General features: G+C 41.9%; 1 long non-coding RNA gene across 1 annotated transcript; it reads right to left on the bottom strand.

Annotated features, from left to right (window-relative positions):
- Positions 1-1183: 1183 nt before the first annotated feature.
- LOC134738734 (uncharacterized) lies at positions 1184-15618 on the bottom strand. The gene is made up of 3 exons (XR_010124700.1): positions 15144-15618; positions 2930-3033; positions 1184-2405 (listed from the first exon to the last, which is right to left on the bottom strand). It is a non-coding gene; the product is annotated as an uncharacterized LOC134738734 (long non-coding RNA).
- Between the last annotated feature and the right edge of the window lie 1495 nt (positions 15619-17113).

The raw sequence follows: 17113 nt of genomic DNA, 5'->3' as shown, positions 1-17113 counted from the left end.
TTCATTTACTTATTGGCCAGTCAATCCTCTTTTATAGAATGTCTGTCCAAGTTGTCATCCCAGTCTTAAATTGAGTTGTATGTGTATGTATTGATTTGAAGGAGCTCTTTGTATATTGTAGATATGAGTCTTTTACTGGACAAAAACAGTATATATATCAAGTATCTCTTTCTAGTCTGTAGGGCTTGACTTTTAAATCTCCTAATGGTATTTTTATTGAACAGAGATTCTTTTAATGATGTACAGTTTATCAGTCTTTTTGTTTATGGCTTGCTTGGTTTTTGTCCCATTTAAGAGATACTCATCTCCCCCAAGGATCTGAAAGTATTTGCCTATATTATCTTCTAGAAGCTTTAGTGATTTATCTTTCACAATTAGGTTTATGATCTTTCTGGGATTAATTTTTGTGTGTGGTGTGAGTTAGAAGTGAAAGCTCATATTTTTCCATATGGATATGTGATTGGCCTCCCTCTGTTTCTTGAATATGATCATGTAAATCACAGAACTGTCAGTATGGGTCAGCCTCTTCATATTTGCTATTCTGAAGATGCTTCAGTACATCCTGAAGATTTACTTCCTGAAAATAAATGCTCTAGGACCCTGAAGGTTTTGACTGTGCACCTGCCAACTCAAGCTGAAGGTTGAAGAGGAAAGCTCTGCAGCCCCTGCCTCGAGCTGGAGGCAGAGTGACGTCTGCTGGGGATGCAGGCTGGGCGCCCCACAGGGCTCCACAGAGTGGCACTGACCATGTTGACTTCATTCCTGCCTAAGGTCTAGCTTCTGCTTTGCAGGCTCAGGCATCCTGTCTTGCCAGGGCCTCAAAGCTTGATGGGACAGGGTAGCATCTCTGCTCCATAAAAATCTTAAAATTCACATTTGTCTCCTTCCTTCCAGTTCCCTTCACCTACTTTTGTTATTTTATTTAAAGACATTGGGATGGTCATAATTTATTCCCTCATCTTGTATGATTCTGGGCCAGGCACTTGCTGGAGATACCAAGAAAAAGAACCATTCCAAACAGCCTTATAGCTAGGATGAGGGAACAAAATAAATTTACGAGTTGGCATGTCAAGAATCTCTTGGGAGTTCAAGAACTATTCAAGAAGGAAGACTATTGGTCTTCCTTCTCTTTGAGTGCCTGTTTACAGTGGTTATGGTCTCAGCACTAGCTTAATGCTGACACTAATTATTCTAATTTTTTTTTTTTTTTTTTTTTTTTGAGACAGTGTCTCACTCTGTCACCCGGGCTGGAGTGCAGTGGCATGATCTTGGCTCACTGCAACCTCCACCTCCCAGGTTCAAGCGATTCTTCCATCTCAGCCTCCCGAATAGCTGGGACTACAGGCGCATGCCACCACGCCCAGCTAATTTTTGTGTGTATTTTTAGTAGAGACGGGGTTTCATCATGTTGGCCAGGATAGTCTCAATCTCTTGACCTCGTGATCTGCCCGCCTCGGCCTCCCAAAGTGCTGGGATTACAGGCATGAGCCACTGTGTCTGGCCAAAAAAAATTTTTTTAAATAGGCATACAAGCATGTGCCTATAGTCCTAGCTCTTTAGGAGGCTGAGGCAAGAAGATCACTTGTACCTAGGAGTTCAAGGCTGCAGTGAGCCATGATCACACCACTGCACTCCATTGAGCCTGGGTGACAGAGAGAGACCCTGTCCCTAAAAAATTAATTAATTAAACTACTTATTTGACCTATACATATAATTATAGTACTTAGATGCCACCAGCAGATGATCATGATTAAGTTTTCCCAATAAACATTCAAACTCTAGTTATAAGTCAGTAACACAAATTCCACAGAAACTATCAAGTCCTAAGTATGATGTGTAAGAGATTATTTTTAAAAATCCACGCTAAAGAAACCACCCATCTATAGGTTTAAAAGATGACAGAATGAAAATAAGTCTACAAATACACACATGTAATGCTAAATAATAATGGGAATTATTGAAAACATAATTTAATTTTGGTTGGATTTAAGATTAGGGAAAGCAGAATTACAATGATCCTTAAAACATTTCAATACAGAGCTAGTATTTCTCCTACATTTATATAAAACTAATTTTCATATTTAGAAAAGAATTCTTATAGTAAATATAATATCAGAAATAAATCACCGGCTGGGTGTGGTGGCTCACACCTGTAATCCCAGCACTTTGGGAGGCCGGGGAAGGCAGACTATTTGAGCTCAGGAGTTCGAGATCAGCCTGGGCAACATGGCGAAACCCCATCTCTACAAAAAAAATAAAAAAATCAGCTGGGTGTGGTGGCTTGTACCTGTAGTCCCAGCTGCTCAGGAGGCTGAGGTGGGAGGATCTCTTGAGCCCAGCTTGGGGAGGTTGCAGTGACCCGAGATCGCGCCACTATACTCCAGCCTGGGTGACAGAGGGAGACCCTGTCTCCAGAGAAAAAGAAATCAATTTGACTTGACCTGTGAGTTACAAACGTAGCAGAAGCATTACACCTTCTGTACTGAAACATTCTGAGGACCATCATGATATGTACGTGTGTATACACACATGCATTCATACACATTCATTTAACAAGGAAAAAAGGCATAACAATGGAAGCAAAGAGAACCAGTATTCAGTTTGTCATATACCATTTAAATCTCAAAACTGTTCCTGACAATGTAAAGCAGAGGCAATAACATGCTGAAGGAGAGAGATGGAGAAAACACAGGGCCTGCAGTCTCATTGGACTCAGATGATCTATTGGGAAGTTCTAAAATACTTGTCCAGTAGCAGTACTACCCTAACCTCATTATGAATACATCTATTAGGATATCCTCAGTAATACAAACATTAGGGAATAGAATACCAAAAAATAAATGTCGATGAGAAAGTTACACCGCAGGAAGTATCTTAAATTGGTAAGTACAAAGATGCGTATGTCATAACCTGGCAAGCAAGTCCTTACCTGGTAACCCCTCTGTAGTCAAGGCCTTCTTCTCCATGAAATTTTATCATTAATCGCTTCCAGAGATCTTTTGGTCTCATTTTCATGACCTGTCAATATGATTCCTGAAAAAAATAATTTTTAACACACTATTACTATTAGGTCCCTTTAGCCTATTACTTAATTGCTCCCTGCCAATCCACTCAAAAAACTCAAGTCAAAATAAGGTGAAATTTGGCCAGGTGCAGTAGATCACACCTGTAATACTCAGGTGGTAGGATCACCTGAGGCCAGGAATTCTAGACCAGCCTGGGCAACATAGTGAAACTCTATCTGTACGAAAAAGTTTTCTCTTAAATAGCTGGGCATGGTGGCAGGCACCTGTAGTCCTAGCTACTTGGTAGGCTAAGGTGGGAGGACTGCTTGAGCCCAAGAGTTCAAGGCTACAGTGAGCTATGATCATGCCACTGCACTCCAGCCTAAGTGACAGAGCAAGACCTTGTCTCTCTTAAAAAAATAAAAAAAGGCCAGGTGCAGTGGCTCACGCCTGTAATCCTAGCACTTTGGGAGGCCGAGGCAGGCGGATCACGAGATCAAGAGATCGAGACCATCCTGGCAGACATGGTAAAACCCCATGTATACTAAAAATACAAAAATTAGCTGGACATAGTAGTGGGTGCCTGTAATCCCACCTACTCGGGAGGGTGAGGCAGGAGAATCGCTTGAACCCAGGAGGCGGAGGTTGCAGTGAGCTGGGATCACGCCATTGCACTCCAGCCTGGGCAACAGAGCAAGGCTCTGTCTCAAAAAATATATACACATATATATTTGTATATGTGTATGCAATTTTGTATGTGTATACACATATATTTGTATATATGTATATATTTTTTGAATATATATATATGCTTACATTTTAATAAAATTGTTTCTTCCTTTCTTTTGCCTTTTAGAAAAAATATACACATAAAATAAGGCAAGCAAAAGCAGGCCAGGCACAGCAATGGCTCAGGCCTATAATCCCAGCACTTTGGAAGGCCAAGGCAGGGGATCACTTGAGGCCAGGAGTTCGAGGCCAGCCTGGGCAACACAGTGAGGCCCCCATCTCTACAAAAAATAAAACAAATTAAAAAATTAGCTGAGCATGGTGGTTCATGTTTGTAGACCCAGCTATTCAGAAGGCTGAGGCGGGAGGATCACTTGAGCCCAGTTCAAGATCGCAGTGAGCTCTGATTGTGCCACTGCACTGCAGCCTAGGTGACAGAGACCCTGTCACAAAAATAATACAAGCAAAAACAATAAATACTCATAATCCAACCCACACTTAACACACCAATCACCTCCTTTCTTTTCTATAGTCACATTTTAGATATGTTTATTCTTTATATCCCACCTTTTTCCAAAAGTGATTTGAGGGGACTGACAGCTGGTAAACAGGCAAACTTTGTTAAGTCCTGGTTATCATAATCCTCTTTCATCACATCAGTAAGAGATGAAAAAGATTAATAATTTAAAAATGTAAGGTTCATAATAGAAATTCTTAAAGGAAAACTACAGGGCCCAATCTAGGCTTTTTCTGATTTCTTATATCTCCATTCATGGTACCACATAATAAAAATAATATCTGTCACAGATCAAAAATGATAAATACTTATTGGCTGAACAAATTAAACAATGGCTCCAAAGCATTACAAGATCCTAAATCAAAGACTCAATTTGTTTGAAAGCTGCTTTATTTTAAAGCTATAGTAACCAAGACAGCACGGTGTTAAAAAGAATAAATTTAAAGGGGTAGAATCATAGATAAAGAAAACAGAAGAGAGTCCAGAAATAGAATTATATGTATATTGTCAACTGATTTTTTTGTTTGTTTTGAGACAGAGTCTCGTTCTGTCGCCCAGGCTGGAGTGCAGTGGTGAGATCTCGGCTCACTGCAAACTCCGCCTCCTGGGTTCAAGTGATTCTCTTGCCTCAGCCTCCCGAGTGGCTGGGATTACAGGCGCCCACCAACATGCCTGGCTAATTTTTGTATTTTTAGTAGAGACAGGGTTTCGCCATGTTGGCCAGGCTGGTCTCGAACTCCTGACCTCAAGTGATCCGCTGGCCTTGGCCTCCCAAAGAACAGGCATGACCCACTACGCCTGGCTTGTCAACTGATTTTCTACCAAGGTGCCAAGACAATTCAATGGAGGAAACAAAAGTATTTTCAACAAATAGTGCTACAAAAATGGAATATCCATATGAAAAAAAAACCAGGACCCTTACTTCTCAGAGCATATTAAAAAATTAACTTGAAAATAAGTTTAAATGTATGAGTTAAAATTATAAATAATGCTGAAGAAAACACAGAAAAAATCTTTAGAACTCTGGTTTAGAAAAAGACTTAGGACTCAAAAAACATGAACCACAAAAGAAAAAAAGTTGATAAACAGGTTTCATCAGCATTCAAAACTTCTTCTCTTTGGGACATCTTTTGCAGGGCAGGTGGGAGCTACGGTCCAGGAGGAAATATTTGCAAAGTATTTATCTCATAAAAGGCTTATATCCAGAATACATAAAGAATTCTCAAACTCAATAAGAAAACAATCCAATTTTAAAACATGAACAAAAGACTTAGATATTCACCAAAGATTATATGGACAATAAATAAGTCCATTAAAATATGCTTAAAACTGTAGGTTATTAAGGAAGTAAAAATTAAAGTATAAAGAAATATCTGTACCTACCAATTAGAATGGCTAAAATCAAAGAGACAATATCAAGTGCTGACTAGGACGAGGAACTACTGAAACTCATACAATGCTGGTAGAAATGCAAAATGGTACAACTTTGAAAAAAATATATTATTATTATTATTTTTTGAGACAGGGTCACCCACGCTAGAATGCAGTGGTGTGAGCACAGCTCACTGCAGCCTTAACTTCCCAGGCCCAATCAATCCTCCATCAGCTTCTTGGGTAGCTGGTACTACAGGCACAGGCCACCACACCTGACTGATTTCTGTATTTTTTGTAGAGACGGAGTTTTGCCATGTTGCCCAGGCTGGTCTCAAACTCCTGGGCTCAAGCAATCCACCCAGCAGATTTTTAAAAAGTTAAAACGCATACTTTTTGTATGGTGCAACAATCCCACTCATTTACCCAAGGGCAAGTAAAACATGTTCACAAAGAGCCATGTACTCAAATGTTTATTCGTAATGGCCAAAAACTGGAAACAACAAATGTCTGTGGATATTTACAAACGGATAAACAAATTGATGTACAATGCAATATTCCTCAGGAATGAAAAGGAACAAAGTACTGATACCCAGTATGGATGGATCTCAAAAGCATTATGCTAAAAGAAGCCTCACCCAAAAGACTGCAGACGGTATGATTCCATTTACACAAAATCCTAGAAAAGGCAAAATTATAGTGACAGAAAACAGATCAGTAGTTGATAAGTTCTGGGTATTAAAGAAGACAACTGGCTATGAAGAGGTAAGAGGAAACTTTTTGGGAAGAAATGGGAATAGCATTGCATGATTGCAATAATCTATGTGGTAATTCCTCCCTAAAAATGAATCATCACGGTTTATTTAAAAATTTAAAGTTTAGGCCAGGCGCGGTGGCTCACACCTGTAATCCCAGCACTTTGGGAGGCCGAGGCAGGTGGATCACCTAAGGTTGGAAGTTCGAGACCAGCCTGGTCAACATGGAGAAACCCCGTCTCTACGAAAAATACAAAAAAAATTACACTGGCATGGTGGTGCATGCCTGTAATCCTAGCTACTCAGGAGGCTGAGGCCGGAGAATCGCTTGAACCCGGGAGGCAGAGGTTTCGGTGAGCAGAGATGGCGCCACTGCACTCCAGCCTGGGCAACAAGAGCAAAACTCTGTCTCAGAATAAATAAATAAATAATTTAAACTTTATGTCTGCTATCAATTTTTGTATAAAACCAAACCAAACTGCCAATCAAACTTAAGATTAGGTTTTGATACTTTTTAATACAACATCAAATGTGGTTTTTAAAAAAGGTAGCCAATGCCATCAGAAGCTATTCTAAAACAGAGTCTGTCTGAAACTATTCTTGTTCAGGAGACTGCTCGTATTTAAAAAAATTTTAATAAAATAAACAAAATTTCTCACTTTGTTCAGCTACTTACGTGTTGGGGAGGAATCCAAGAGAAAAGAAAAATCTTAAGTGTTAACATTCAACTGTAACAAGTACCAAACACTGATACCTAGAAAACTAGCATCAGCCGGGCGTGGTAGCTCATGCCTGTAGTCCCAGCACTTTGGGAGGCCAAGGCAGGTGGATCACCTAAGGTCGGGAGTTCGAGACCAGCCTGACCAACACGGAGAAACCCCGTCTCTACTAAAAATACAAAATTAGCATGCCTGTAATCCCCGCTACTCGGGAGGCTGAGGCCGAAGAATCGCTTGAACCCGGGAGGCGGAGTTTGCAGTGAGCCAAGATGGCGCCACTGCACTCCAGCCTGGGCGACAAGAGGGAAACTCAGTCTCAAAAAATAATAATAAATTAATAAATAAATAAATATAGAGATGAGGTCTCACTATGTTGCCCAGGCTGGTCTCGAACTCCTGGGCTCAAGTGATCCTCCCACCTTGGCCTCCCAAAGTGCTGGAATAACAGGCATGAGCCACCATGCCCAGCCAAAATTGTTCTACTCAAGCAAAAATACATATAACTGCATTCCTAAATACAAGCAATAATTAGGATTAGAAAACACAATGTAAATCACACAAATATAAATTATCTGAAATTAAATTCAAACATAGGAAGAAAATTATAAAGCTATCCTGAACAATATGGGCGAAAGCTTAAATAAACGTAAAAACATAGCATGCTTCTGGGTGAGAAAACTAAATAAACTTAGATGCCTCTTTTTCCCAAAGTAAGGAAATTCTAATAATAATCCCAGTGAAATGTCTTTTTTTTTTTTTTTTTTTTTTTTTTTGAGACACAGCTTCACTCTGTTACCCAGGCTGGAGTACAGTGGCATGATCTCGGCTCACTGCAACCTCCGCCTCCTGGGTTCAAGTGATTCTCTTGACGCAGCCTCCCCAGTAGCTGGGATTACAGGTATGTGCCACCACGCCCAACTAATTTTTGTATTATTAGTAGAGATAGGGTTTCACCATGTTGGCCAGGCTGGTCTCAAACTCCTGACCTCAGATGATCCACCCTCCTCAGCCTCCCCAAAGTCCTGGGATTACAGGCATGAGCCACCACGCCTGGCCCCAGTGAAATTTCTTATTAAACTTAACAAGTTTAATATTTATGTGGAAGCAAAACATAAGAATAGCAAAAAAAAAAAAAAAAAAAAAAAAAAAATTGGGAGGCCCAGGCAGGCAGATCACTTGAGGTCAGGAGTTTGAGACCAACTTGACCAACATAACCCCGTCTTCACCCCAAAAAAACTGGCTGGGAGTCATGGCATGCACCTGTAATCCCAGCTACCAGGGAGGTTGAGGCAGGAGAATCACTTGAACCCAGGGGTTAGAGGCTGCAGTGAGCCAAGATCACACCACTGTACTCCAGCCTGGGTGACAGAGCGAGACTCCATCTCTTAAAAAAACTGGCCTAGTGAGAATATTAAACTAAATTATAAAGCTACAATAATGAAAATAGTATGGCACTGAACAAGAGATATATCTGACTCTTATAATTAACATAACTGAAAAGATACTACATCACTGTTGAAAGGAAGAACTGGTTAATAAATAATGATGAGATGGCTAAATAGAAATTGAAGGGGGAATAGTTTATTAAAGCGTTTTTAAAAAACACTTATCAAACTTCTTGAAGAAAAAGGCTTTCCAAGTATAGAACAGGAAAAACAAAACAAAAGTTGGACAGATTTTGACTCCTAAGGTAACACATTTCTACACGTCCAAACAAAGACCAATATTAAAAGACAATTCACCATGGAAATGTTTGTAGCAAATATGACAACATATTAATATATTTGTAAGTCTCAGGTAGATGAATAAGAAAAACACTAAGGCTCTAACATAACTAGGACAAGGCCAAACAAGTCAATGAAAATAAATATGATTAGTAAACAGACAGGAAAATATTCTGCTTCACGAATGTTTAAATGGCACATGCCATGAAATTAGCAAAAAAATTTAAAACCCTATTAGCTAATGCTTATAACAGAATAGTGAAAAGGGACATCTTTATTTACTGCTGCTTTAAATAGGCCCAACTCTTTTAAGAAGCAGCCTAAAGGAAAGATTAATCACGAAACCTTAAAAATATCCACACACTTGAACTCAGTAACACTATTTTTATGGAAGCATCCTAAAAAAAAATCCTTTAAAAAAAATCAAAGTTACCTACGCCAAGATGTTTACAGCAATTATTTGTAATAAAAAATTTGGAAATAAACGTTCAAACAAGAAAACAAAACTGAACAATGGTTGCTGTTGACTCTTCTTAACCAGTTATCCTAAAACCAGTCTTCATGGTTCCCATTCCAGTCCATCCTCCATATTGCTCCCAGATTGTGTCTAAATAGCAAATATATCAAAGCTTAAAATCCTGCAATGGTTCCTACCACCTTAAAAGAAATGAACATCTTGGCAAACTACAAAAAGGTCCAAACTAGGTTGGTCCCTGTCTAGAGCCTCACCTCTTGCCACTCATACCCAATGCATTAGCCATAAAGAACACATGCAGAACTATTCGGAACTATTTATAGCTCTCCAGAATTCATTAAATAAAATGCCAAAAAGGTCTTAATCCATACTCACACAAGGATCCTGACTTCATGGAACTTAAAGCATAGGAACAATAAATGCCTATCAGTGGGTTAGGTCTGATACTAGAAGAAGAGTTTCTTAGAGTCACAGAGGACAATTCAACTCAGGTCAGGGAAAGTTCTAGGGATAATAGTAATCCTTGAGTTGAGCCTTAAAAGATGGGCAAGTATTGGTAGGGGCGAGGACAATTCCAAGTGAACAGAATATGTCAATTTTATTTTTCCACACAAATTCTAATAAACTTGTAATAAGCTTTCTAGACAACTTTGGTTGTGACATGTACTTCTCCAACTTTCAGTTTCTCCTACCACTTAGAGCTACTGTGAAAATTAAAAGTGATAATAGATATGAACTTAACACAGCATCTGGCACTTAAACTTTCAATACATGTCAATCATACAGAAACAAGTAACAATGCTGATTACAATGGTGTATTTCAAGGGTTCAGCATTCTTAGACAAAGAAAGTATCAGTAAACAAAAATGAAGGCAAAGAGAAAAACTAGTAAGAACAAAGTTAAATGACCTATCACCCTTTAGCCAGGGTGAAATACTTCTCTCTACAGGCCCTAATGAGATCCTCACATTACATATGCAACAAAACAATAATTTATATTCATAATTATATTGAATCATAAGTAAAACATCAAGTTCTACTAAGTATGACCTATTTTAAAAGAGGAGGACATATTACATCTTTAAGACTCTCACCAAAAAAGACTAAAATAGGCCAGGCATGGTGGCTCACACCTGTAATCCCAGCATTTTGGAAGGCTGAGGCAGGAGGATCTCCTGAGTGCAAAAGTGGACCAGCCTGGGCAACCTGGAGAAAGCCCATATCTACTGGGGGGAAGAAAAAAAGTAAAAAAAATTAGCCAGTCACGGTGGCGCATACCTGTAGTCCCAGCTACTTGGGAAGCCAAGGTGGGAAAAATCACTTGAGCCAGGAGGTCAAAGCTGCAGAGAGCCGGGATCGCTCACTGCACGCTGTTGCCACTGCACTCCAGCATGGGCAACAGAATGAGACTCTGCCAAAAAAAAAAAAAGGCTAAAATAAAATCTTGTATGCATAAGTATGATCCTTCATTTATCTTGAAAACTGAGTTATGCTAAATGAGATGTTAGTATGCTGTGATAGTAACAGCTCAACCAACAAGAAAAAAGTAAAAGTTATGACTAAAATACACAGACTTTACTATGAATACCAAACTACATCAAGAACCTTGACATGTTCTACTGCCTGCCTGAAGAGGGTTAGACTAGAAGACAGAATTTAAGAGAAAAGGAAGGAGCTTAGCTACCTTGGCTTCCTCCTCAGAAACCAAGAAAATAAAATGAACTGGGGACATTCAAATCACTAACACCTCTAGTATATAAAAGTCATTATGGGCTGGGTGCGGTGGCTCACGCCTGTAATCCCAGCACTTTGAGAGGCCAAGGCGGGCAGATCACCTGAAGTCAGGAGTTCAAGACCAGCCTGGCCAACATGGTGAAACCCCATCTCTACAAAAAAAAATTATCCAGGTGTGGTGGTGGGCGCCTGTAATCCCAGCTACTCAGGAGACTGAGGCAGGGAATCGCTTGAACGTGGGAGGCGGAGGTTGCAGTGGGCCAAGATTGGGCCATTACACTTCAGCCAAGAGCGAAACTCTATCTCAAAAAATAAATAAAATCATTATGGTGTATAGGCATACTTAAAAAGCTATGAAACAGAATGAAGCTATAATTTTTAAAGCCTTGAATCGATAAAATATGTAGTGTACCAAGATTAAGATGCTAGCATATCTAAAGGGAAATTTTTAAAGTTAAATTTCCTTACATTATAGACAAGTTCAACCTCCTTATTGCCAACGGGTTTGAAATTAATAATATGAGAAGCAGCATACAAAAACATTAAATTTATAAAAAGGTCTGAAATAAATGTTCTAGAGGAGTAATCTTGTTCTACTTCTCCATACCTAAGAATTTAAAATATTAGAAATTACACTGAGCTGCTTTTTCCAACCTTTGGTTTTCAGAAACAATAATGGTCTAAAAAATTATCCCAAAGTGTTTACTGTAAAGAATATTTTTCTAGGCCAGGCGCGGTGGCTCACGCCTGTAATCCCAGCACTTTGGGAGGCCAAGGTGGGCGGATCATGAGGTCAGGAGATCGAGACCATCCTGGCTAACACGGTGAAACCCCGTCTCTACTTAAAATACAAAAACAAAATTAGCCAGGCGTGGTGGCAGGCACCTGTAGTCCCAGCTACTCGGAAGGCTGAGGCAGGAGAATGGCGTGAACCTGGGAGGTGGAGCTTGCAGTGAGCCGAGATTGCACCACTGCACTCCAGCCTGAACGACAGAGCGAGACTCCGACTCAAAAAAAAAAAAAGAATATTTTTCTATCCAAACCATTGGAAGAAAAGCCTGTATCAGATAGTCGTATAAGTATAATGATATAGAAATTATACATTTTGTAATCAATTCGTTATAGAAATAGTAGTTGAAGTTGATAGTGTTACCATACAGCCCATTTTAATGATCATATGTTAATGTGTCATAAAGAACAGAAGTAGCTTGATGGATGAAATCGGATTCTAACCCCCAATTGCCTGAGGAATCTAAAATTTGGGATTAAATTATTAAATTAGCCCCACCTTGTTAGCGTTGACAAATACCAAACAGTTCACTGATTGTAGTTTTAAGAATAATATGTGGAAAGGTCTAATATCAATTGTGGGCAGAGATCTCATGGTTTAAATATTTCCTCTTCTTCAGAAAGAGTGTGTATGAGTGTGTGAGAGTGTGTGTGTGTGTGTGTGTGTGTCACCATGCAAGAAATGTTTATACCTTTCAGTAAAGGGGCAATTCCATAATAAGGTTATCACCAAGTAACTAAAGTTTATACAGCATCTTGAAATCAAAGGTACTCTATAAATTTAAAATACTAATATGGTATTAACTTCAAGCAAAGAACAATAATTTTAAAACACCTTATAGCCCAAGTGTATTATAAACCAAATATAAATTCACTGTGGGATCTGTCTTTTTTTAAGTGATTTTTTTTCCTCTATTAGGGAACCCAGATCTAAATGAATTGTTAAACACTTAGTCTAAAGGTATGCCAAACATTTCTTAAGGTCTTCACAAAGAATCAACTTTTTTTTTTTTTTTTAAACAAAATGAGGCCTAGGTTAAGTATTTTATTTGGCTTCTCAAGATGGACTGAGAAGTTGGGCACCAGCTCCAGACCAATTCCTGGATGCACATCAAACACAGCCCTGTCATTTATCCAGTTAGTCAAAACAATCTTTTCCATCTAACCCTTTAATGTTTATGTCCTTAAAAGCTGCTAATTGAATCCAGTTCTTAAAATCTATTTGCTAAAATCTATACCATCTGATTTGTAAATGATGAACAAAAATGAAAAACACAATATGTTAACTTTCCTGACAAAACAGAAGAGACTCCACTGTAACCAAAGAAGGAAGGACAATGTTTTTAATATTTGTCAAATTTTAAGAGAAAACTATACAGAGACAAATAGTTGTAAGAAACTCAGAGTACCTCACACTGTTTTTACCATTAAGAGGACACAGGCTATTTAAAATTCTTCAGAAAAATCTGAAACAAAATCACTCTATAAATGTAGTTCAATATTCCCTCTTCCCCTAAAATATAAGCATAATCTTTCCTCTTAACAAACTTTACATATAAATTTTTATAATGTATCACAGGCAGTACGGAAACCACAGATAAACACTTTAAGATCTATTGAGTCATACTAAAAACCTCAACTCATTTTATCTGCAGAAAATCAAAATCCCTATTTTTTCCCTCATTTTCTCTATATAGCCCAGAGGAAAGTAAATGGAAACAGCCTATTTCTGACGCTTTCTGCACACCTGGGATCACATGTTCTTTCCACGATCACTGACTCCAGATAGCAACAGCAACAGATAAACTCTAAAGCAACAAAGATCCCCTATAAAGGTTTCCATTGACTCCTCCCAATATAAGGACACTGAATGGGGGGGAGGGGGTGGAATACAAGTATCCTCCAATACAGGTTTTCCATTAAGAACCACTCCGTTAATGATTCCCTGCAATTTTCCCTAGGGAAAGGAAAACTGTCATGAAGGTAATATATTATTTAAATTGCAGCCAACATACATTCAAGCTAAAGTCTCAAATACCAAATTCACTGCAAGTTTTCATCTAGCAAGTTCAGCCAGTGGACTGGGATGTGACACACAAGCATTCAACTACAAAATCAGTCCAAATAAATCTCAAAGTCTAGTGTGGGCAAACATAATTATAGTTTATTAGTACACGTGCACGCACACACAAATCTTCTACGGAAAATTATCTTTCTCACCACTCATCCGAATATAAACGTGGACAATTTATCAGGGGTAAATGGTGAAGGTAGGATAACGCCGTGATTCCAATTCCTTTTCAAACCAAATACAAGTTTTCTTAAAATGGGGGTGGCATGTCCATGTAAGAATACCAGAAATGGCACTGTAAGAAAAACGTATCTGTAATGTTAAAGATTTCATGCACCTGGAATCATAAACACTTTGTAAGTGTAGTCTTCTATCTGGCAACCCCTCCGGACATTCTTTTCCATTTAGAAAAAGGAAGGGGGAGGGTGGGGAGAGTAACAGAAAGTTTGTTCGAAAATTTGTATGAGGACATACTTAGAATATGTACCCCCTCCGCCCCCCCCACCAAAAAAAAGTGTGTTTTTAAAGCAGGTCTGGAGCTAGAAGTGAGACACAAGTTCTGCGGCCTATAAGTAACAACCCCAAACATGCCACCCTACAATCAGACACTTCCAAGACACAGTGTACAATGAGCCCGAGCCGTCGGATTAGACAGGCACACCGGAAAAGTCAACATGTCTCCCCTCCTCAGAGAGACGTGAGTTTAAGGTGTGTGGCCCCGGCAGCGGTGGCCGGCGGCGGGGAGTAAAGGTTTTTCATGCGGGCATAACTGGGTGTGTAAGGTAACAACCGGGGAACACACACGCACACCCTCCCGTTAAGCGCTCCATCTTTAAGGAGTGTTTACTGCGCGCAGTCAGCAACCGGATTCAATAATCCTCGCCACGGGAGCTCTTCATCCCCTTCACGATCTCACCTGGGCGGTAGCCCAGGGGCTGCTCCCCCGAGCCCCGAGAGGCAGCGTCTGGCTCCTTGACCAAGACTTTCCGACCTGAAATCCGCCTGCCATGCGAACCGGTGTATCCTCCCCTCCACAAAAGACCACCCCCCGCCCCGAGTCATCCTCGGCTTTTTAAAGAATATCCAAACCGGAGCAAGTGGTTTTCCAATTACTCTCCCTGAACTAGGCCTTCCCACTCCTCCGACCCCCAACTCACCATTGATCGCGACCCTGGCCCTTCCCAAGGCCACAGGCACCCCCCGCCAGCTCGCCCACCCCGCGGCTGCCCGGCCGGGCCCGCCGCCCCGCCTCACCCGTCAGGCGCAGCTTGACCCGCCCGTTCCTCCGGCCTCCGGGGTTAGACATGTCCCTGGCGGCTGAGGCGGCGGGCGGGACGGGGACCGGTGCGAAGGCGAGGCGCGGCGGAGTCACCACAGCGGCCGGGGCTGGGGCCCGAGCAGCTGACGACGCAACCGCAACGGCCTGAGGGTCCCGGGTGTGCCAAGTGTCGTCGCCATGAGCCGCGGAGGGAGAGGACGCCGCGGCCTTTCCCTCCTCTCGTCTCGGCGAGGCCCAATAGCCGACGGGGCTGGTCGGCTGAGGTGGGCGGTGCTCCGCGGCACCGGAGCAGGATCGTGGACTTGGCCGCTTCCTCCTCCACCGGCCCTCTTATCTGAGGGACCCGGGACCTGGGGCCGCGGCAGCCATCACTTGTCGGCTCCGGGGGGCTGCGGGGAGACGGGAGGCGGAACCGGCGGGGCCGGCGGGGCGGGGCGGGATCAGCGGGGCGGGGCCGGCGGGAGCGCGCAGGATGCCCGGAGCGGGCACCGGCAGTCAGGGAAGGTGTGAGCTGCCGCCGAGGGTCCTACGCGGAACGCGGGGAGGGAGCAGGCAGGGAGCAAATTGGCGGCGGGAGCGGCAGCTCTGTGGCACCTGGAGGGGTTTAGTGTCCGGTCCACTTAAGGGAGAGCTTTAGTCCAAGCGGGGCCGACTGCATTTATTAGACGCCCACTGCGTGCAGGGCGCTCCGAGAGGCTGGGGCGAGGAAGATTAGAACCGAGTCTGCTGCCCGCCGGGAACTTGGCGTCTTTCCGGCGAGGGAAGAGACAGCAGTCCCACGCTGATGGTTCCAGCGAAGCCCCAGGAGTGCTCTGCTCCTGGTCCTGTAGTTGACACCTCCATCTGGGACTCACCTGGTGGAGGAGATCGGGTTACCTGCCGACTCCCGCTCTTTGCAGGTGCAGCCAAGGATAGGGAGATGATACGTCTTAAAGGATTAACAAGATAAACCTTGGAGAGTAATGTATGAAGAGTTGTTCATACACTACTGTATTTCGTTATCTCAGGAGCAGAAAGATAATAAAAACTTTTAAAATGTGTACCTTATCCTTTGACCTTGTAACTGTACTGCTAGGAATTTTTTTTTCTTTTTCTTTTTAGACAGGGTCTCCCTCTGTCGCCCAGACTCACTGCAGTCTCAACTTCCCAGGCTCAGGTGATCCTCCCACCTGAGCCTCTGGAGTAGCTGGGACCACAGTGTGCACCACCACGCCCCACTAATTCTTGTATTTTTAGTAGAGACATGTTTAGTAGAGACATTTAGGTTTTCGCATGTTGCCCAGGCTGGTCACGAACTCCTGACCTCAAGCGATCCGTCCTCCTTGGCCTCCCAAAGTGCTGGGATTACAGACCTGAGCCACTGCACCCGGCCCTATTCTCGACAAATAATAATACAGAAGATGTTCTTTGCTCTATTCCATTAAAAACAAAAGTGGAATGAGGGAACAGCGTAATGGTCCAGGAACCACATGGTTTTTTATGCAGCCATTTAACTATTTTAATGAAGATCATATGGAAGAATGTATATGTAATGCAAAGTTTAAAAACAGAATAAAAGTTGCATGCATATACATGCGAAAGTGTCTAGCACAATGTAAACTGGTAAGGACAACAGCGTGGGGGATTTTTTTTTTTTTTTTTTTTTTTTTTTTTTTTTTGAGACGGAGTCTCGTTCCGTCGCCCAGGCTGGAGTGCAGTGGCGCCATCTCGGCTCACTGCAAGCTCCACCTCCCGGGTTCACACCATTGTCCTGCCTCAGCCTCCCAAGTAGCTGGGACTACAGGCGCCCGCCACCACGCCCGGCTAATTTTTTGTATTTTTAGTAGAGACAGGGTTTCACCATGTTAGCCAGGATGGTCTCGATCTCCTGACCTCCTGATCCGCCCGCCTCGGCCTCCCAAAGTGCTGGGATTACAGGCGTGAGCCACCGCGCCCGGCTGCGCGG

The sequence above is a fragment of the Pongo pygmaeus genome, chromosome 19, assembly GCF_028885625.2.
Source record: "Pongo pygmaeus isolate AG05252 chromosome 19, NHGRI_mPonPyg2-v2.0_pri, whole genome shotgun sequence".
Lineage (NCBI taxonomy): Eukaryota > Metazoa > Chordata > Mammalia > Primates > Hominidae > Pongo > Pongo pygmaeus.
Note: the sequence above shows the minus strand (reverse complement) of the source record. Positions and strands in the feature narration are given on the sequence as shown.